The 21,870-nt window shown below is 40.1% G+C and overlaps 1 protein-coding gene across 10 annotated transcripts in view; it reads right to left on the bottom strand.

Annotated features, from left to right (window-relative positions):
• TMEM164 (transmembrane protein 164) overlaps window positions 1-21,870 on the bottom strand; it is a 181,267-nt gene that overhangs the window by 143,075 nt on the left and 16,322 nt on the right. Inside the window, exons 2-3 of one of the 10 annotated variants that reach the window (XR_010154925.1) lie at window positions 20,135-20,446; window positions 15,225-15,298 (exon numbers count right to left, since the gene is read on the bottom strand). The exons of 7 other annotated variants lie outside the window; for them this stretch is intronic. The gene's annotated coding sequence lies outside the window, so the exon portion shown is untranslated. Of the gene's footprint in view, window positions 1-15,224; window positions 15,299-20,134; window positions 20,447-21,870 lie in introns of those variants that run through there. 2 more of the 10 variants (XM_016942935.3, XM_054676411.2) reach the window with 2 other exon arrangements.

Here is a 21,870-nt window from a genome sequence, read left to right as displayed (position 1 = left end):
GTACAAACAGGGGTCTGATCTGATAATTCACTTAAGTAAAACCATAACAGAAGCGACAAAGAAACAATCTACTTTTCCATTCTGGTTATATAGGCTAGTGCGGGTTAGGGGGTAGAGTTGTGTTTGTTACTTATTTATGAGGTAACACTATTAAACGGATTTGTTTCACAGAAACATTTCCCACTTAATTTGTTGCCTGCCCACCTGTTTTATCCAAAGAGTCAGTCAAATAGGGATCCACAAAAAAAAGATGACATTTAGCAGTGGCATTTCTTCAAATCAAGCTGAAAGTTAGGGCCCAAATATTAGTGTTCAGCTGTGCCCACTAGCCTCAGAGGCAACATGGTTACTTGTCGCTAAGCCTTAGGACTTCAGTCCAAGCAGCAGGTAACCCCAGAGGGTGGCTGAGCAAAGGGAAAAGGAGGTTTCAACCAAGGCAAAGACCAGCAGAAGGGACTAAGGAAAGAATTCATTCAGTTTGCCTCCATTAAAATACAGAGGGGAAAAAAAAGATTCATTCAGTTCTTTTTTCAAATCATATTACCCTGCATCTTGTCATCATGAAAAGTGACTCTGTATACAACTCCTTAAAATACAGATAAAGAAAAGCTGCTGGGAACCGGTATGCTGATGGAACTCGCTGAGTTGCTGCTACAGCTCTGAGGTCTTAAGTCTCTGGGAACTTAGATCAAGGGAGACCATGACACTGGTTCCATTTCCCTGAGTATTTTATAAAAGGAACATACCCAGTCGTTCTACTAAAATGTAAAAAATAGGTAAACTGCTTGAAGCAAACCTATATATAAAAATCAAGATTTAACAACCAAGAAATTCAAAGGCTACAATTCACATTACCAAAGGAGTTTGTCTAAAAGGCTCTCCGTGGAATGTACTTTTTGCAAGCTGCCTCTCTGCACTAAAAGTAGGATTTAACATATAGGTTTGTATCATAAACAGTTTTTCAAGAGTATCTTCTCATTCTAACAAAAGAGATAGCAACAGAGACAAGCAAATTTGGAGAGAATGCCTTAGAGTTGGCTCTTAGAAGGAAGCCCACTTAACATTTTATTTTAATATCTATGAATGAGCCAGCACTGCCCCTATTCGCTAGAATCCTCATTAGGGCAGTAGACATGGAAACACCCTCAGCCTTGCTCAGGGATTTTGAAGACAATGCTCTACACCCTCACCCTCTGAGCCACCCCCAACCCCTTATCCACACACATCAAACATACCACTCTCAGAAAACCTTGCCCCGGCAGTACAAAAATTCAATATCCAGACACACTGAATCCCTAGAACAAAATCTGCTAAGTGAAAGCTAGTTAGTTTTATAAGGAAAGTGGTGGCATAACTGATTTCTGGTGTTATTTCTGAAGATTAAAAGATCAACTGGAAAGCTTTCCTTAAATCAGGCCAACAGAGCATCCCAGGGTGGGGGAACATGATGCTTAAGTATGGAACACAAGGTTTCCTTCACTCAAAAACAATATCCATCCCCCGCCCTCACTCCCACACTGCAGAAAGTAGAGGCTATTTTCCTGGGAATGTACTCTTCAAAAGGCTAGCAGAAGGCTGTCATCCATTCATCCATCTATCCCCCATCCCTACCTTCAGACAGGACAGAAACCTCTCCAACAGGGTGGCAATTGCTTTAGATTTCCTTGGCAAAGGCCGCTCTCGAGTTTTCCTTACTCATCCAGCTCTCGAGTTTTCCTTACTCATCTTGACCTAAGAATCCCTCTGTCAAGAAAATCTGTCTCCTTAAATCCCTCACACCCAATGTCTCTTGCCCTGAGGATAAATATCTTCAGCTTCAGGAAGGCAAAAGCAAGCATGCTGAGGGATGAGATAAAAGGATATTGGGACAATGAGCTTAACCCTGTGGTTGTTACAAACATAAATGACCTGCTTTAATAATAACAACTACCTTTTATTGAGTCCTTACTGGGTCCCAGGAATCATGCTGTACAGACACTCTCTAATCTTTACAACAACCATGCAAGGCAAGTATTATTATCCCCATTTTACAGACAAGTAAACTGAGGTTCAAAGAAATTAAGAAACTTCCCCAAGTTCAAACAGCTAGCAAGTGATAGAACCAAAATTCTAGTCCACTAGTGTCTGATTCCAGTAGTATCCATGCCTCAACCCTTAAACTATACCACCTTCATGATCAAAAGAGAAACCAAATATAATTGATTTTTGTAAAAATCTTAAGTGTGAAGCTCAAAGTAGTTTTTTAAAAAAAATTCCCCTTCCCCCCCGCCCCATGGTAACTCAAGACAAGAACTTTTCTCTTTCCTTGAATTGAGCATCAGTGAGGAAGCTGCTTCACTATGCCAAGGGAGAAGTGCTACTCACAGTTACCTAGTTGTCTCTCAAGAGCAGGAGAGAAGGTGAGGTGAGGTATGGTGGGGTAAGGTGGGGTAAGGTGAGGTAAGGTTGGGTGAGGAGTGGTGATGCCAGGTGAGGTGAGGCCCACACAAGGCACTGGCCCCTGTCAATTATGAGTGAGGTGGAAGGGGCACTCAGTTCTCAGTTGCAAGATCTCCTGACACCAGGAGATTTAATTGTCAGTTGTGTCCCAAAGCCCCTCCAGGGTCAGGGTTTCTGAAGACTTACTAGGTATGATTTAAATGGAGCATGTTTTCCCAAAAGGGAGGCTGTTCCTCAGCTGGACCATCTCCCTGAGCCAAAGTGGGCATGGAGGGTGGGAGTACAGGTAGGGTAGAGAATGAGGGTGGCTGGGTTAGCTGGGCATGTGGGAGAGTGTGAGAAGAGAGAGAATCCCTTTAATAGTGTTTTTCTTTTTCTTAAAAATGAGTCCAAAGGCTGTTCTTTAGGAATACGATAGTTAATGATTAAGTCCATGTGCTAAGGTCACGATGCAGTTATGGAAATATAAGCAATCTAATAAAGGACGGAGTGAGGGCAGTAAGGAGTAGGTAGTGGGAAGAAATATTAATTCAACTTAATTGAAAGGTTCAACTTAATTTAAAGGTTAAAAAAATGAGATTGAAAATATTCTCCTAACAGTAAAATTAGAAATTTGCTATCGGCCCTTAAAGGAAGCAGGCAAGTGAGAACAGAATGAATGGGCTCCCAGATTGTTTCTGAAGAGTCAAAGAGCCATTCAAGACACACCTTTCAAGGTACCAGGGTCACAGATGGCAATTTTGCCTGTGGCTAAGCAGAGGTGACTGGCCTGCCTCCTGTCACATAGGCGGCCATTCTCCACAGCCCCCCAGCTACAAGCCCTCCACAATATATGGTGGTGTATATCTGAACCACAGGAAGGCACACAATAACTGGAAGCTAATGCAAAAACAAATCATTTGTGTCTTCTGATGTGGCTGGGTTTTGATGGAGTTTGTGAATCACTACTGCCCAACCCTATCCACTGAAGGAGGGGCCAATAACTCACATCCTTTCCCAGCAGCTTCATACGCCTGGCAAAGGTGACCTTGCAACACCACACTCATCTGTCACTCCTCTTTTCATGAATCTTTACTGGTTCCCTATCACCAATCGTATCATGTCCAAATGTCTCCTCTAGGTATTCCAGCGTATTGTACTCTGCCTCTATCCTACCAATCTGGCATCATCTCCCCTTTCTCACAACATACACCTCCCACTGGAATCAGTTTCCATTTTGAACCAAACTTATGGCTTCCCTTCTCTCTCTCTCTCTACGGCTCTACCAGGGTCTAGACTGCCTCTCCAAAATTCCAGAAAACTACAATGTCAATGTTACTGTGGGTCACTATACATACCCAGCTTCTTTTGGCCATAAAAAAGAGACCATAACTTTAAATATTCTACATTATCCTGCACTGTCCCATATGGTTACCACTAGCTACATGTGGCTATTTAAAGTATTTAAAATTAGTAAAATGAAAAAAAAAATCAGTTCCTCATTTGCAGTAACCACATATACAGTGCACAATAGCCACATGTGGCCAGTGACTACCATATCAGACAGTGCAGATATAAAACATTTCCATCATCACATAAACTTCTACCAGATACACAAGAGAACAGCCTAACATATGCTAAAATTGTTTTTTATCACTACTTGGAAAATTTGATGATTCAAATTTCACAAAAAAGAGTGACTAGGACTTATAGATACAGCCCATCTTAAGTAACCAGCAAAGCATCTCTTATCAGTGATCCCAATCCGTTCTGTAAACATCACAGGTAATTGCAACATCGAATATTTTGAAAGGTCATCTGCAGCAGACCTTAGGCACCTTTCAACATAGCTCTGATAGGCTAATCAGCCCACTGTACACTAAGCTCTCTACTAGGCTCTGGGAGTCAATGCAAAGATAACATTACCCAGTGTCCATGCCATAGGCATAAAGCCAGTACAGAGATAACCAAAAAAAGGGGCAGAAAGACATAAATACCACAAGAGAGGTACACAGTGCTACAGGGATTCAAAGGCAAGAGATCATATCGAGTAGGAGGAACTAGGGAGGACTCCACAGACAGGTACATGAATACAGATAGGATTGAGCCCTAAAGAATGAGTAGAATTTTAACAGAAGGAGCCAGAAAGATGAAAGGGGGGAACTGCATGAGGAAAAGGAGAAGCAAGTTAGGGCCCAAGGTACATTTATGAAAAACTGAGCCAAAGAAGAACTATGTGATCCCATTCATCATTCAACAATCATTTGAAACTTTTTCTCCAATCACCTTAACAAAGAATTACACATTAACTTAGATGCCATTTTTTTAAAATTTGCTTTAAAAAAAAGATTTTGCTTTAGTGACAATATCTGATGTTGGTGAGGATGAGTTGGAAGAGGCTCTCTCTGTCCCCACTGCTAGTAGGAATGTACATAAGCACTACCTTTTTTTAAAAAAAACAACAAAAAGAGATATTAAGCTCCTTAAAAACATCCATACCCCTGTCCTGGTAACTCCACTTCAAGGAAAGTGACCTACAAAATAACGTGAAACACAAAGATTTGTACAAGAGTAAACTTTTTAAAGTTTATAACTGCAAAAAAAAAAAAAATAGGAGCACTTTGGGAGGCCGAAGTGGGCGGATCACTTGAGATCAGGAGTTCGAGACCAGCCTGGACAACATGGTAAAACCCCATCTCTACTAAAAAATACAAAAATTAGCTGGCCGCGGTGATGGTAGCCTGTAATCCCAGCTACTTGGGAGGCTGAGGCACAAGAATTGCTTGAACCTGGGAAGCAGAGGTTTCAGTGAGCTGAGATCGTGCCACTGCACTCCAGCCTGGATGACAGAGCAAGAATCCATCCCCCATAAAAAAAAAAAAGGAAATGACTAGGTAAATTATGATCCAGTTACATACAGGATGGAGTACCACATAGGCATTAAGAGTTATGCCAACAAGTTTTAAATAACACAGGAAACGTCTATGAGGATGCTTAGTGAAAAAAATCAGGTATAAAATTGGCAATATACAGTATAGACACAAGCATGTAAAATAATATGAAGAGAAGAAGGAGAATAAGCAAAAATGTTAACATTTTTGTGGCAAGACTATGAGTGATTTTTATTTATTTTTTTCATTTCTTTATTTTATTTTATTTTATTATTATTATACTTTAAGTTTTAGGGTACATGTGCACAACGTGCACGTTAGTTACATATGTATACATGTGCCATTCTGGTGTGCTGCACCCATTAACTCGTCATTTAGCATTAGGTATATCTACTAATGCTATCCCTCCCCCCTCCCCCCACCCCACAACAGTCCCCAGAGTGTGATGTTCCCCTTCCTGTGTTCATGTGTTCTCATTGTTCAATTCCCACCAATGAGTGAGAATATACGGTGTTTGGTTTTTTGTTGTTGCGATAGTTTACTGAGAATGATGATTTCCAATTTCATCCATGTCCCTACAAAGGACATGAACTCATCATTTTTTATGGCTACATAGTATTCCATGGTGTATATGTGCCACATTTTCTTAATTCAGTCTATCATTGTTGGACATTTGGGTTGGTTCCAAGTCTTTGCTATTGTGAATAGTGCCGCAATAAACATACGTGTGCATGTGTCTTTATAGCAGCATGATTTATAGTCCTTTGGGTATATACCCAGTAATGGGATGGCTGGGTCAAATGGTATTTCTAGTTCTAGATCCCTGAGGAATCGCCACACTGACTTCCACAATGGTTGAACTAGTTTTATTTTCTATAGCAGTGTTCAGCAAACAATAACCCGCGAACCAAACGTGGCCCACTGACTGATTTGTATATAGTTTTAGTAGAACACTGCCACACACATTCACTCACATACTGGCGTTATCTGTAGCTGCTTTTGTGCTTCAATAGCAGAGTTGAGTAGTTGTGGCAGACACAGCATGGTTCACAAAGCCTAAAACATTTACTATCTGGCCCTTTACAGAAAAAGTTTGCCAAATTCTTTAGTTTCCAAATTTTCTATAATGAGTATGCATTGCTTTTGCAACCTTTTTCTAAGAGGTCTATTTCCACATCATGAAGAGCCTTAAGGAACAGCTCACCAATTCTGGATTTTATTTTGTAAGTAACTGAGAGCACTAGAAGTTTCCGAGGAGGGTGGAACATGATCTGACATGATGCCAACTAGTAAAACACAGAACTCCAAGTCACATAAAAAGGTGAAATTTAAACTATATGCCAGGCAAATTCTATTATTCATCAAACAGCTGTGATTCTGGGTCACTTCTCTTTTACAGGAGAAGGTTAGCCTAAGATCTGGCTTATTATTTTCAGTCTTCCGCCTCTGAATGAACTCTATGACATGGCCTCCTCCCAGTAATAATGACCAATGGAATTTTTCCCTCCAAAGAAGTTGGGTGGGCGGTGGGGCGGGGGGGAATACAAATTTGTGAGTTTTGCCTGCAGAGGCAGTTTAAAAGTTGAGGGTAGTTATTCCTGTCCTCTTGGAGTCAGTCCTCCATTTTCCAAGCTTTTCCCTGTTTCCTACTTTACTGTACTGTTCTGGAAGTATAAGGGGAAAACAGGAAGATGGTACTGGGTAAAAGTGGGGATCAGGGAAAAGCAAAAAAGGAGAGATTAGAAAGTATCTGATTCTCTGCCTCAAGAGCCCTCAAGGAGTCCTTAGATCTACCCACCCTCAGAACCTGATGAAGAAGACCCTGAGACCTATCCCCAGTGAATATGGGCCATCTGTTTGGTTTTACCTTTAGGAAAAGGAAAGAGCTATCTTTCTAAGAGAAAGCCTCTATATCCACAAGCTTCCTCCAGATGCTAGATGCCTTTGCTACCTGCCTGATACCTACTTCCCCAGGGGAACTACAAATAACCAGTTCATACAAATGACTGTTTACTCATTCTCTCAGGCATGAACACAGTCAAAGGATAGAAATGGTCTGAAGTGTAGTTTCTTTTCAAATAAAACATACTACCAATCACAAAGAAGATTAATCACCTACAGAAAGAGAAACTCCAAACTACCATCATCAGGTTTGGATGGCATGAAAACACAGTGAATAGGTCTCTGGGTTCTTTTTTTCCTGTAAAGAAACGACATTTTTTGCATTCCAGCAAATTTTGGCTGTGAATTTCATTTGGCCACCTTATAAAATGGAACAATTTGCATGTAATTCTGCTAGCTTTTTTTTCTTTGAATTTATTTATATTGTCTTTTATTGGTTAGAGACAGTGAGAGAAGAGACAGAATGCACTGAGGTGCTCAATTATTTAACAGATCATACTTAACATTTTATATTTTAACATAAACCCGTGCCAACAATTGTTCTCATGAGCTTTCTAAACCATTAAGCTACACTGCTCTCCTTCTTCTAAATCAAATATAAGTAATTTGTTGTCATAGCAATGCTTCTTCCTACTCCAAAACAGTTCAATACATGCTTTGTTTTAGCCGGCAACTATCTGTCTACCAAAATTGGCCATAATCTTCCATCTCCTTGACAAATGTCTTATTAAATTTAGCTGCCTGGCTTTTACAGTCATCAGGAGACTGTATTTCTATGGCACTTTCTAGCACCTGTACAGGAAAGGGGCTTGCAGGACCTCTCAGGAACTGCCTGGAAGCATAGCACAGCTAAGTCACTGGGTGACAGCCAATCTAAGTAGTCATGATGACAACAATCCTTGGCATTATTATTCAGCTTTACAGTTTATCGAGTGCTGTCATCCACTTTACTGTATTTGAGGTAGTAGTAGATGAAGCTTATATGCTTCAATTCCCTGCATCGGGTAACTACAGTGCACATCAGTAGTTAGTTATGTTCTGTCCTTTATTCTCTGAGTTTTGAGTTCTGCTTTTCTACGTTTTTCACGTGGTATATATTAAGCTAATGAAGGCAATTAACTAAGCTTTTAGAACTGCAAAAAAAAAAACAACAACAACAACAACAGAGGCACAGGATACCATTGTGTCAGTTCCTTGTGCAATGGACCACTGACAGATATTAACTAAGTGTTTAGACAAACACACAAAGCCACACTGGAGAGTCAGGGCCAATATTAAAGCTAATCTCATATTTATAGGGCATGTTACAGTTTACAAAGCCATTTCACAAAAATGATCTCATTTGAACTATACCTCTTGTCCATCCATCACCCCAACACACATAAACATAGCTAGATCAGGATGTGTGTACCTAAAATATTATTTTCTGCCTTATATTTACCCATTTTTAAATAAAGATGAGTAATTGGCATTTTTAATTCCAGTTCCTTCAACCCCTGACCTTTACTTCATGCAGCCATATTCTGTAAAATCTGGAGCCCTCTCCCCCATCAAGTTGGATTTTTTTTCACACTACACTTTTGTGAGAAATGCAAATTTAAAGGAAAAGATCAGAGAGTGAAAAGGAGATATTCTTTCACATTAGCCGAGGTCTTTATATATGTAACAAACCTGCACATTGTGCACATGTATCCTAAAACTTAAAGTATAATAATAATAATAATAAAAAGAAAAAAAAAGAGCAGGACTAAAAAAGTTGATCTCATAGAAGTAGACAGTACAGTAGTAGTTACTAGAGGTGGGGAAAGGTAGGGGGAAAGGAGGGATTAGGGAGACATTGGTTAATGGATACGTGTATCAAAATCTCACACTGTACTTCAAAAATATATAAAATATTACGGATTAATTAAAAATAATAACAATAAGCAAAAAAACCTTTTTAAAATTATTATAAAAAGGAGGACTAGGGCAGGGCACTGCAGCTCATGCCTGTAATTCTAGCACTTTGGGAGGTTGAGGCAGGAGGATCACTTAAGGCCAGGAGTTCGAGACCAGCCTGGGCAACATAGTGAGACCCCCCATCTCTTAAAAAAAATATAAAACATTAGCTGGACATGGTGGTGTGCATCTGTAGTCCCAGCTACTTGGAAAGCTGAAGTGGGTAGATAGCTTGAGCACCAGAGTTTGAGGCTGCAGTGAGCCCTGATCGTGCTGCTGCACTCAAGCCTGAGTGATAGAGTGAGACATCAACTCTTTAAAAAATGTTAAAACCCAAATGCCCATCAATGATAGACCGGATAAAGAAAATGTGGCACATATACACCATGGAATACTATGCAGCCATAAAAAACAATCAGTTAATGTCCTTTACAGGGACATGGATGAAGCTGGAAACCATCATTCTCAGCAAATTAACATAGGAACAGAAAACCGAACACCTCATGTTCTCACTCATAAGTGGGAGTCAAACAATGAGAACATATGGGCACAGGGAAGGGAACATCACATGCCGGGGCCTGTTGGCAGTTGCAGGGGAAGAGGAGGGATAACATTAGGAGAAATACTTAATGTAGACAAAGGGTTGATGGGTGCAGCAAACCACCATGGCACATGTATACCTATGTAACAAACCTACACGTTCTGCACATGTATCCCAGAACTGAAAGTATAATAAAAAATTTTAAAATTTTTAAAAATTATAAGACACAATGTATCATAATAGTTCCTTTTGAAAAGAATGTACTACCTTTTCTTTTTTCTTTTTCTTTTTTTTTTCTTTTTTTTTTTTTTTGAGACAGAGTCTTGCTCTGTCGCCCAGGCTGGAGTGCAGTGGCGCGATCTCAGCTCACTGCAACCTCCGTCCCCTGGGTTCAAGCAATTCTACTGCCTCAGCCTCCCTAGTATCTGGGATTACAGGCGCCCACCAACACACCTGGCTAATTTTTGTATTTTTAGTAGAGATGGGGTTTCGCCATTTTGGCCAGGCTAGTCTCAAAATCCTGTGATCTGCCCGCCTCGGCCTCCAAAAGTGCTGGGATTACAGGTGTGAGCCACTGCACCCAGTGAATGTACTGTCTTTTAAATGGCAACTGTCTCTTGATCCGTTGGCCTTTTCACATCTGAACAATAATAAAACCCACATTTAAAAACACGAAAAAAAAATGTTAAAAAAAAAAAAGAGGCCGAATGTGATGGCTCATGCCCATAATCCCATCACTTTGGGAGGCAGAGATGGAAGGATTGCTTAAGCCCACGAGTTCAAACTAGCCTCGGCAACACAGTGAAACCCTGTCTCTACAAAAAATACAAAAATTAGCCAGGTGTGGTGGCATGTACCTGTAATCTCAGCTACTCGGGAGGCTAAGGCAGGAGGATCACCTGAGCCCAGGGAAGTCAAGGCTACAGTGAGCCATGATCATGCCACTGCACTCCAGCCTGGGTGACAGAGTGAGACCCAGCCTCAAAAAAAAAAAAAAAAACAAAAAAAAACAGACAGAGAAAAAGAGAGAGAAAAAGGGAGAGAAGAGAACAGGTCAGGGAGACAGATTACCAGAAACTTTCACTTTTGTTTTCTATATTTCTATATTTCTAATTTCTTAATTTATGATCATATGCTACTTCTATAATCAAAAAATAAAGTTTTTTTAAAAAAAGAGACAGAGAAGTATTGTTACATTCAAATGAAAGAACACCTGAAACAAAGGACCCTAACTGGGTCACCTGCTCCCCCTTCATTGAAACTCTCTGAGTAGCAAGGAAGGGCTAGCAAAGAGGAGTAGCTCAGAGTGCTTATTTAGGAAACGCAATCAGAATCAGGAGCTGCTGCCCTAACAGAGCATGAAAATAAGATTTCACAGCACCACATAGGCTCAAGAGCTGGACTGAAAAGTTCCATTCCCACCCATATGTGACCAAATGTAATTTGTCTCTCTGTATGCCTTCCAGCTTCACATAGTCTGATTCCATTCGAAAATCTAATAAAAGGGGGAATCGCTGACATCATTTCTGTTGCTTGATCCTCGTGAACACTGTCTTCTACAGACTTTATTTTTGTTTCCTGCAGAGCAAGTGAGGGAACTAATAAATTATTTAGAATCCCTATGCAACTATTATTTCAATTTCTCCACACCTCACTTCTGTCAGGGGAAAAGGGAACCAGTCATTGAACCTAAAAAGCAGAGAGGTAACAGGATTTGGCTCAAGTCTCATAGAAAATACTAGGCAGTAAGAAGAAGAAAGTCCAAGGGTCTGAAACATGTCTGACCAACCAGAAGTAATGTCTGTAAGGCCCATGAAAAATAAAGCTTTCTTTCCCAACCCCTCATGCATCCCAGAAGGAATGCAGCTTTTAAGAGTGTTTTTAATAACGACAAAAGCCTCTGGCACTTGAGGATATGAGGGTGTTAATTTTGTTTGGCAATGTCAAATTTAAGAACTCTTCAAGAAGGTGCAATTTTGATTTTAAGGGTGTTTCTTCCCTGGAGCTGAAAATCCAATTTACCCAGCCCACCCAGAGGGATGCTTTCACCATTACCAAGCCACCCTTATAGCATGTAGATCTATCCACACTCTAAGTTGCCACGGGACCCCTATATTGAACATTTGATCAATAGATGTAACAATAAATGCAAAAATTAACATACTATACCTAATAACACAACCTCAAAAATATATAAAGTAAAGGTTAACAGTACTAAAAGAAGAAATAGATAAATCTACCTCTGTGGTGGTAAACTTTAAAAAATCTCCCAGTAACTGATAGATTAAGCAGAGAAAAAATAAGGTAAGGTGATTGAAGAGCAGCAAAATTAACAAGGTTGATCTAGTGGACACTGTATCATACTGGGCCACAAAACAAATCTCAACAAAATTCAAAGAAACAGAACATACAGATCACATTCTCTGATCACAGTGTTATTAAGTTAGAAATCAGCAACAAAAAGATGACTTTTAAAACATTTAGGAAAAAACTGTTAATCCTTCTAAACAACCCATGAGTTAAGAAAGCACAATGGAAATTCCAAAATACTTGGAACTGAGCAATAACAAAATGTTATATCAAAATTAGTGGAATGTAGCTAAACAGTAGGTAGCAAAAATTATTAACCTTTTAATTCATATAGTCAAATAAGAAAGTCTAAAAATAAATAAGCTAAGCATCCCACCTAAGTTAGGAAAAGAACAAGAGACATAACTCCAAAGAAAATATGAAGGAGAAAACAGATTTTTAAAATAAGCAGCAATTAACAAAATAGAAAACAAACATGTAACAGTTCCATCAACAAAGTCTCAATTATTTCCTATAAAAGATAAATAAAACTTACAAACTACTGGTGAGATTGATTTTTTAGTAGCAAATAATAGTATGAGAGAAAAGGAAGAAATCTTTTAAATATCTGTAGTGTTTATAGTTAAGACGCTATTAACAATTTTAAACCAATAAATTTGAAAATTTAGACAAAATGGTCAAATTCCTAGCAAAACATAAATTAAAGACACTGACTAAAGAAAAATACAACGTCTGAAAATTCCTATAACCATTAAAGAAATTGAATCAGTAGTCCATAATCTTCCCACAAAGACAATATCAAAGCCCAGATAGTTTTATAGGCAAGTTCTAACAAACCTTTAAGAAACAAATCACTCTGATATCATGCAAACTTTTCCAAAGTTTAGAAGAAGAGGAAGCAGCATTGGCCAATCCATTTTATGAAGCTAGCACAAACTTAATAAGAAAACCTGACAAAGGCAGTATGAAAAGTGAAAACTAGAGCCAGATTCACTCACAGATTTATTTTATTTTATTTATTATTTATTTATTTATTTTTTTTTTGAGACGGAGTCTTGCTCTGTCGCCCAGGCTGGAGGGCAGTGGCATGACCTCAGCTCACTGCAATCTCCACCTCCTGGATTCAAGCAATTCTCCTGTCTCAGCCTCCCGAGTAGCTAGGACTACAGGTACACACCACCACGCCCAGCTAATTTTTGTATTTTTAGTAGAGATGGGGTTTCACCATATTGGTCAGGCTGGTCTCGAACTCCTGACCTCAAGTGATCCACCCGCCTTGGCCTCCCAAAGTGCTAGGATTACAGGCGTGTGAGCCACTGCGCCCAGCCCACTCACAGTGTTTAAGAATACCATGTAAAATACTAGCAAACCATATCCAGGAACAATAAAAAAGATAATACATCATGATCAAGGTGACTTGATTCTGGGAAGTACAGAGACAATTTAATATTAGAAAATCAATCAGTATAATTGACCACACTGAAAGACTAAAGAACAAAAGCAATATGATCATCTCTACAGATGAAGAAAAAGCTTCTGATAAAATGCAACATCTATTCATGATTTTTAAAAAATCTTAGCAAACTTAGAATAGGAGGGAACTTCTATAATCTAATAAATAATACCAACAAAAAAATTATAGTAAAGATCATACTTTATGATGAAACACTGAAAGCATATCCTTTAAGGCAGAAAACAAGATAAGAGTTGCTCAACATTGTCACTTGTATTAAGCACCATACGGGAGGTCTCAACTAAAAGAGTAAGTTGAGAAAAAGATATTAAAAAAAATAATGGCCACAAAGGAAGAGACAAAGTTCTCATTATTTGCAGATTATGTACGATTGCCAAGATAGAGAACCCAAAGAATCCTCAGATATATTAATTATAATTAACTTAAAAGCATTTAGCAAGGTTGCTGGATACAAAAATGATGCACAAAGATCAGCTGCATTTCTAAAGACCAGCAGTTACAAAATTATAACATGTTAAGTTAAAAAAGAAAACCAAAGGACTAGAGACTCAACCAAGCAGTTGGTTAAGTTTATGGGCTCTGAACTGCCTAATTTCTAATCCGAGCTCCACCCCACTAGCTGTGTGACTGTAGGCAAGCTATTTAGTTGCTCTACACCCTACCTTTTAGAATTCTTGTGAGGATTAAATGAGTTCATGCGCATAAGGCACTTAGGACAATGCCTGGCACAAAGTAAGGGCAAAATAAATGTGAGCTGTTATCATTACTGTGAAGAAGTAGGTAATAGGCCTATTACCCACGGCTCTGAGGTTCTAACTATTGGACTCCAATACATCTCCAGGGTAGATACAGTCAGGGAGCCACAAACTGCTATAAGAGCCAATGAAACCTACCCATGTTTTCCCGAAGGCTGGGCACTGAACTCCCACACCCAGCATACAGCTCATTACTCACACACCCTCTGCCGTCTACAGAGTAATTAGTAGAGGAACACGCCCTTTTCTCTGGAGATTTCCGCCCCAGTCGTACCAACTCTTTAACAAGGAACAAAAGTCAACAACTTCAAGTTTCCTGTGAGGATGAAATCCAGAGTTTCTAATGACTAATCTCCATCGTCAAAAGAAAAGGCAAACCTCAGCCCCTTCAGACAGCTAATGCCAGGAGAAGTTCATGAGGTATTAGAAGAAAGGTTGTTGTTACTGGCTCTATTTCTTGGGGAGCAAGGAGGAAGACTGTAACTAATATTTTTTGAATACCTAATATGTACCACACAGTGTTCCCAGAGCTTTAGAAATATTAACTCACATAATTCTCTAAATAACTTGAAGAGGTAGATAGAATTTTTAGCCCCATTTTACAAATGAAAAACATAATGACAGTGATTGGGTGACTTGCCTAAAGGCACACAGCTCATGAGTAATAGAAATTAGCTTTGAGCTCAGATCTAAGTCAAAAGCCCTATGCCAAGCCAGAAGAAGAGAAGAAATACAGGAGGTTAGTTTGTGAAATGAATGAGGGTCGTGGGTGTAATGCGTGTGACGCTGAGTATTTCAATTCTCCTTCTTACTGAGACCAGAGGCCAAAATTAGAATGGGAATGCAAACAATAATTATGTGAATAGAAACCTGAAAGGCAGCAAACCAGCAGGGTATCCAAGTTAGTGTTTAGGAGGTACCCATTTCGTGGCATGACTGAGCAACATTAAAAACAAAAACAAACAAACAAAACAAATACTGCCACACTGTGGCCTCATCTCACTCACTCTTTTTCTGAAAACCAGGATATTCATGGCAGGAACATGCAATTACATGAACTTACTCAGACCTAGGTGAGAATAAGGTAAAATCAGATTGAGGTGCAGAGTTGGCAGCTGAAGAACAAGATGTGTGTGCAGCTTGGGTTTTGATGCCATCTGGTTTTTAACTCCCTCTGTATAGCAATATTGTTGGGCTTTCTAACTCAGCTGCCCTGATACCTGAGCCCACAAGTGATGAGCATCCCAAGGGCTTTGACCTAGGACCAGTGAGCAGAATGCTTAACATTTGTGTAGCACTGACTGTATGCCAAGCAGCACTGCCATCAGAGCCCACCTGTTAGGGCTTCTCCTTCCTGTCCCAAGGTAAATAATTTCGTTCCTTCTAATAGCAGTACCTAGTCTATTCTGCCTTATAAGAACCTGGAGACATACGTGAGCCAGCAGGAGAGGAGGAAAGAGCCTGGCTTTGGGGACAAGCCCTCAGAGCCTTCCCTGATGCAAGCTGATATACAAACCATCCAAAATAAAGGCCACTGGGTTCAAGAACACATATGCCAACACACACACACGCACACACACACCCAACAATAACAACAACATAAAAATTTTAAGATCAAGCCTACCATTCTAATAGTATTAGATTTTGTAGATTATTAACCTAGTGTTCCTGAACACAAGATCTTTTCACGACACACAGATAAATGAATGATACCATACACTAGACCTAGTTATGTATCTGCCTGCTCTTAAACCCTGCAAGGAGATAAAAGTTACATGTACAATCTGTTGTTTCAATTGCTTCTCTTCTAGAAACCATCATCTCCCAAGGCCCTCTTGTAAAACAGAACACAAATTTTACTAATTCTCACACAGAGCCATAAAACATGGCATCTCATATTTAAGTGCCCTGTTACCCTTCAGCCTTTATTCAACGTTTACCAACAGTTTTAGAGACTACAAGCACTGAAATTAAATAACAGCTCCTTTAAGAAAGCTAGAGGACAGGCACAGTGGCTCACAACAGTAATCCCAGGACTTTGGCAGGAGGATCACGTGAGGCTAGAAGTTCAAGACCAGCCTGGGCAACACAGTGAGACCCTGTCTCTACAAAAAATTTAAAAATCAGCCAGGTGCGGTGGCATGTGCCTGTGGTCCTAGTTACTCGAGAGGCTGAGGTGGAAGGAACTCTTGAGTCCAAGAGTTCGAGGTTACAGTTAAGCTGTAATTACACCACTGCATCTAGCCTGAGTGATAGAACAAGACCCTGTCTCCAACAAACAAAAGAACCAAACAACAAAAAAGGAAAGCTAGTACTTTCTGATGTTAGCAAGAAGCTCACTGAAAAGAAAAAAAAATGTTTCATTATAAATTCACAAGGGAAAACAGAAACAGTGTGTAACTGGCTAACTGACCCATCCATGATGAACTATGTATTCTCTCCACATTTGTGTTTCTAATGCATTGTGTCCTTCATCCAATTCTACAATTTTTCCATTCTACCAGGAAGTAGCAAATGAAGCCAGAAAAGGTCTTAGATACCATCTGGTCTGACCCTCTCATTTACAGAGGCAGAAACTGAATCTCAGAGAAGGGAAGGGACTTGACAAATGCAGGTGACTGGCAAGCCTCTTGATACAGTCCACCCCACAGTGGAACAGAACTATAGGTAGGATGCTTCTCTTTCGACCAGTTCTTTAAATTGGCTTGCAGAAAATTGGCAAATGGTTCTTCGTCAATACAAAAATATAATTAGTAACTTATTTTCATGTTAGGCTCCATTAGCCTAATAGTAACGAGTCAGCCGGATCTACACATCCATACCAGCTTGGTCACTTTCTAGCTGTGTGACCTTGGGTATGTTACGTAACCTCCCTGACCCTTATTTTTCTTATCTATAAAATGGGAATGCAAATAATAGCATCTATTCCACAGGATGCCTGGCACTTGGTAAGCGTTCAATAGATGTTAGTGGTGACTAGAATTATACCCTAATACTAACTGTGTGGGGAGAGGGGTCTGGAAGGAAGAATACCTCTACCTTGAATTATACCTGAACCTTCTGAGAAAGCCCCAAACTTGGATCTAAATTTCTGGCTTGAGAAGTAGCAGGGGACAAGGCCAAAAGAACCAGCCTGATGCTAGTATCACTAGGAACTGGCCCCACTCCTCTAACTCTCAGGCCCACCCATAAGGACAGGCACCTCTTGTCTTTAAGGTGAGTTTCACAAAAAGGAAAAAAAAAATGAGGAACTGAAGTAGAAAAGTCATAAACACACTGAGCTTGGGAAAGACCCTTAGGAGGAGTAGGAAAGTGCCCTAATTAGACTAGAATCAGTGGTTGTCTCAGTAAAGGGAAAATTAGCCATCTTTAGAACTCTTGGGCTTGAGCCAGAGGTAACCAGTGCTGGCCCTTCCCACTCAAGGTTTTAAGAAAGACTAAAATTTAACCTCCCCTCCCCCAAACCATAAGGAGGCCTGGAGGCATAAAGCATATCGTTAAAGTTTTAACACAGGCCATTAGGTTCACCTGTCCTTCAAGGGCGACAGAACAGAGTGTAATAGGACCTCAAAGGGTAAGGCCATATACACCAGCCCTGGCTCTGCCATTCCCAAGTGGTGTGACCTTCAGCAAGCAGCTTTCTGCTCTGGGCTTCTTTCTCTATCTGCAAAACGACGGGCTTGAACTTCAGGAACTTGAAAGCCTCTCTGATCTCTAGCATTTTCTGGTCATAAATTCTGTACATACTTGCCACCTGAAAATACAGTAGTCAGACTGTTAATGAGCCTTGATAATAAGTTCCCTGGGGGCAGAAACCACATCTAATACTTTTGTATCTCTCTAGTACGACTAGGCCTGGAGTAATTGCTTAATACATGTTATGTGATCTAGATTCACCACACACTATCTAACATATCATAAGCTTTTTGAATGCCAGGCAGTTCTCCTCAAACCTCTCTCCCACCAGACTTTTCAAATATGTCAGATTTTACCACCGCTGGGTTTTTTAATAAGAAGAAGCATTGCACAAAGAAACAAAGCTCCTTGTCACATCATGTGACAATGATCAAATACCTATATGCCAGGCACTCTGCTCAAAAGGGGCAGATATGGGTCCTAGTGCTGGCACCCATCCTACAAGCTGTATGATTCAGAGTAAGTCTGAAAACCTATCCCTGAAAAAGGCCCAATAAAGGTAGTTACTATTATTGAGAATCTTACATCTTAGATCTCTCTTGACAAGTAAACAACTAACTAGCAGGCAATGGGACCAACACTTTACAAGCAGTCCACTCCCAAGGCTTTGGGAATAAAGAGGAGGAAATAACTATATTGAGATATCACTCAATACACACACACACACACACACACACATTTCTAGTGGTCAGTTTAGGCTCGGAACACATTTAATCCAGTCGTCTCAACTATTGATTCCTAACCCTGGCTACAGATTAGAATCACTTGAGGAGTTTTTTCTTAAATGCCTATGTCCAGGCCCCAAGTGTAATCAATTATCTAAGAACAGGGTGTGGGAGCAGGCATTGGTTTGTGTTTTATTATCTGCTGCCCTAGGTGACTGAGAGATGCAGCCAGGGTTGAGGACTCTGACCTCCACTGTTCTCCATCTCCACTTCTAGTCCCAAACTTTAGCAGGTCCAGATGACTTAAAGGCCTTCAAGGGCTCACAAAAATTCCATTTCAGTCACTCACCAGACTATTCTCTGAGCCAGTACAATAAGTCTGCTACTGCCAAAACATTTTTTGTAACCAAAACATAAACAAAAAGGAGCTTTCTTAACCTACCGTTAGAGAAGGCGATTAGCTAGTCCAGCCTAGTCCCCAACCATTACATGTATCAGAGGCTTAATTGGCCTGAGATCTCATGCTTTTCTGGAAGCTTCCCTACTACTAAAATTGGTATTTCATTTGTCCCTTCTCAACTACCCTGCTCCCCGCTTCACACTGATGTTTCCTCATAGCAATAAGTGTCCCCTTCCTTCTCCCTCTGCAGCTCAGCACTGAATCTGACTGTCTGACACACACACACACACACAAACACACGCACACAGATTTGCTTTTTTAATTCCTTCTTAATCAGCCCCTGCCTGCCTCTTGGTCACTTAGCTACTCTTCTACTTATCCCCTCCCTTTCCACTGAACTTCCTGGCAATGGGGTAACTGCCTCATTCCAGCCGTAATCTCTCCATGCCCCCTGCCTCACCCCCACCAGCCACACAGACAGCAAGGCACCTGTGGCACAGCCTCCAAAACACATGATGTTTTCTCAGTTGCCAAATGTTCTCTCGTGAGTTGGCTTCCTTTGTCCATTGAATCTTTTTTAGTAAAACTATTCTCACAGGCTGCCAATCATCCTTTCTTTATTTAAATAAGTATTTCTCTTAATTACTAAAGGAATCTACACTTAAACCAAATTCAAATAATACAGAAATGTGGTCATTAAAAAATGAGAATTCCCCTCTTTCCCTAATCACTCAGGAGTAAGTGCTATTTAGTATACATTCTTCCAGATTTTTTAAATGTGCTCATAAACATGCACATACAAAGAGGCTGCTTGGGCTTTTTTTTTTTTTTTTTTTTTTAGAAAAAGGGGTTTCTCTCATACATATGGTTCTGCAACATTTTTGTATTTTAGCAATACATTGTGAACAACTTTGAAAGTGAATTCAGACATCAGCCTCCTTTTAAAAAGCTATACTATTCACTGGCCAGATTTACCATTCTGCTATTAATGGGTTGTTTCCCAATGTTCTGTATCCACCAACACTGATGCCATAAATATTCTGGCATGCAACTCTTCACACATTAACATTTGTAGAGTAAATATTTTAAAGTGGGTGGGGTGGCTGGCCACAGGGACCAGCCTGTAAACACCAAATCTAATTACCTTCTCTCAGGTCCTCCTTGGCCTCACCCTCTACATTTCATGACATAGAGGACCAGCTCCTGCCTTCTGAAACTCCTTCCTCTCCTGGATCTCATTCCACTTCCTGGATGGCTGCTCCGTCAGAGTCTTCTTTCTGCTCCCAAAGGAGACATTCCCCAGAATACTTTTCTTCTTTCTCTTCTCTAGCTTGCATGATGCTCTCCTCTTCTCCTCCTTTATCTTCTCGAAGGCAATACCTCCTAAATCAACATTTCTAGCCTTCACCACATCTTAATAGCCTGCTGGACAATCCATCCTCAACATCTCAAACATCTGAAAATCAACAAATCCCAAAATGAACTAATGACCTTTTCCTCTAAGCCACAGTTTCCTCATCTGGAAAACAAAGGGATTGGACTAGACTTAATTTTTTAAAAATTAGGAGTCTAGAATGTACCAGAAGCTGTGTGGGGGATACAAAAATTAATAAAAACATAGACCTTACATTTGGGAACATACAATCTAAGGAGTAGGGAAGATACACAAACAATTACATAATACAAGGCAGAATAACATGCTAAAATAGACAAGAGAGGCTAAATCCGGCTTAGAGGCTTGAAGACAGCTTCACAAGAGGGAGTGTTTGGGCTGAGCCTTGAATGATAACTAGCATTTCAACAGGAAGAGAAAAGAAAGAATATTTCTGTCTAACAGTGCAGCATAAACAAAGTATAAACTCAGAGAAGAATGGAAGTGCATGGTGCTGGTGGCTGGATCAGAGAACACATGGAAGAATATACTAAATAACAAGGCTGAAAAAAAAAGTTGGGACCAAAATCACAGAAGATACCGAATCCTATCATAAGGAGATTAAGATTTCTCTACAGGCTTTATCTATGTGCCATCCCTAGTCTATATATTAATACCAGCTCTGACTGATTGATAAGTGGCTACCTAGAATGCTATGCTAAACAGATTTTAAATCTACTTGGACTCTCCCTGGGAAAGCGTGCCTATGATTGATTAGCACAGTCGGCCAGGGACAATATAAAGTGTATGCATCTATGTGTTTACCATCCCTGATGAAGGCATTAAGGAGTTATCAAAGGTTTTGGAGGAAGGGAATGGCATGATCCAACATGTATTTTACTTGTATCATTCTGGCAGTAGTGTAAAGGGTCGAGTAGTAGATAGAGTAAAGGATAGAGTAGTGTAAAGGATAGAGGAGAGAAGATCAATCACAAGGCTGCTCTAACAAGACAGGTGATGATGATGACAGTGATAAACAACAACATGAACCAGGGCAGGGGAATCAAAGAAGAAAAGGAAGAGAAATGGAAGAGATCATGAAAGGCAGAATCAAGATGACTGAGACTATGATGATGAAAAGGAGGAAGAGGGGGGAATTGACATGTATCAAGGTTTCTAGGGATTTAACCTGGGTCACTGGATGGATTGTGATGCTGTTAAATAAGATAAGAGTACTGAAGGAACAGTATCATAGCAGATGATACTGTTTCATTCCAAATCCCCCAACCACTTTACTTAGGATGCATGGCTTTCAAGCCCTCTTGAGTACACTGGGAAGAAAAAAGCAGGATCTACATTGCTTGATGGCCCCAGCATTTATATAACCCTACATACAAACCTACCTTTCTCCCTTTTGCCAGGCTACCAAGGAAATAACCATCAATATCTGATCCTAGAAACAGGGGGCCTAAGGAATGTTTAAATGTTCCTGCTCTCAAGACATGATG

The sequence above is a fragment of the Pan troglodytes genome, chromosome X (genome assembly GCF_028858775.2).
Source record: "Pan troglodytes isolate AG18354 chromosome X, NHGRI_mPanTro3-v2.0_pri, whole genome shotgun sequence".
NCBI classification, from domain to species: Eukaryota; Metazoa; Chordata; class Mammalia; order Primates; family Hominidae; genus Pan; species Pan troglodytes.
The sequence above is the reverse complement of the archived record's forward strand: the minus strand, read 5'-3'. Positions and strand labels throughout refer to the sequence as shown.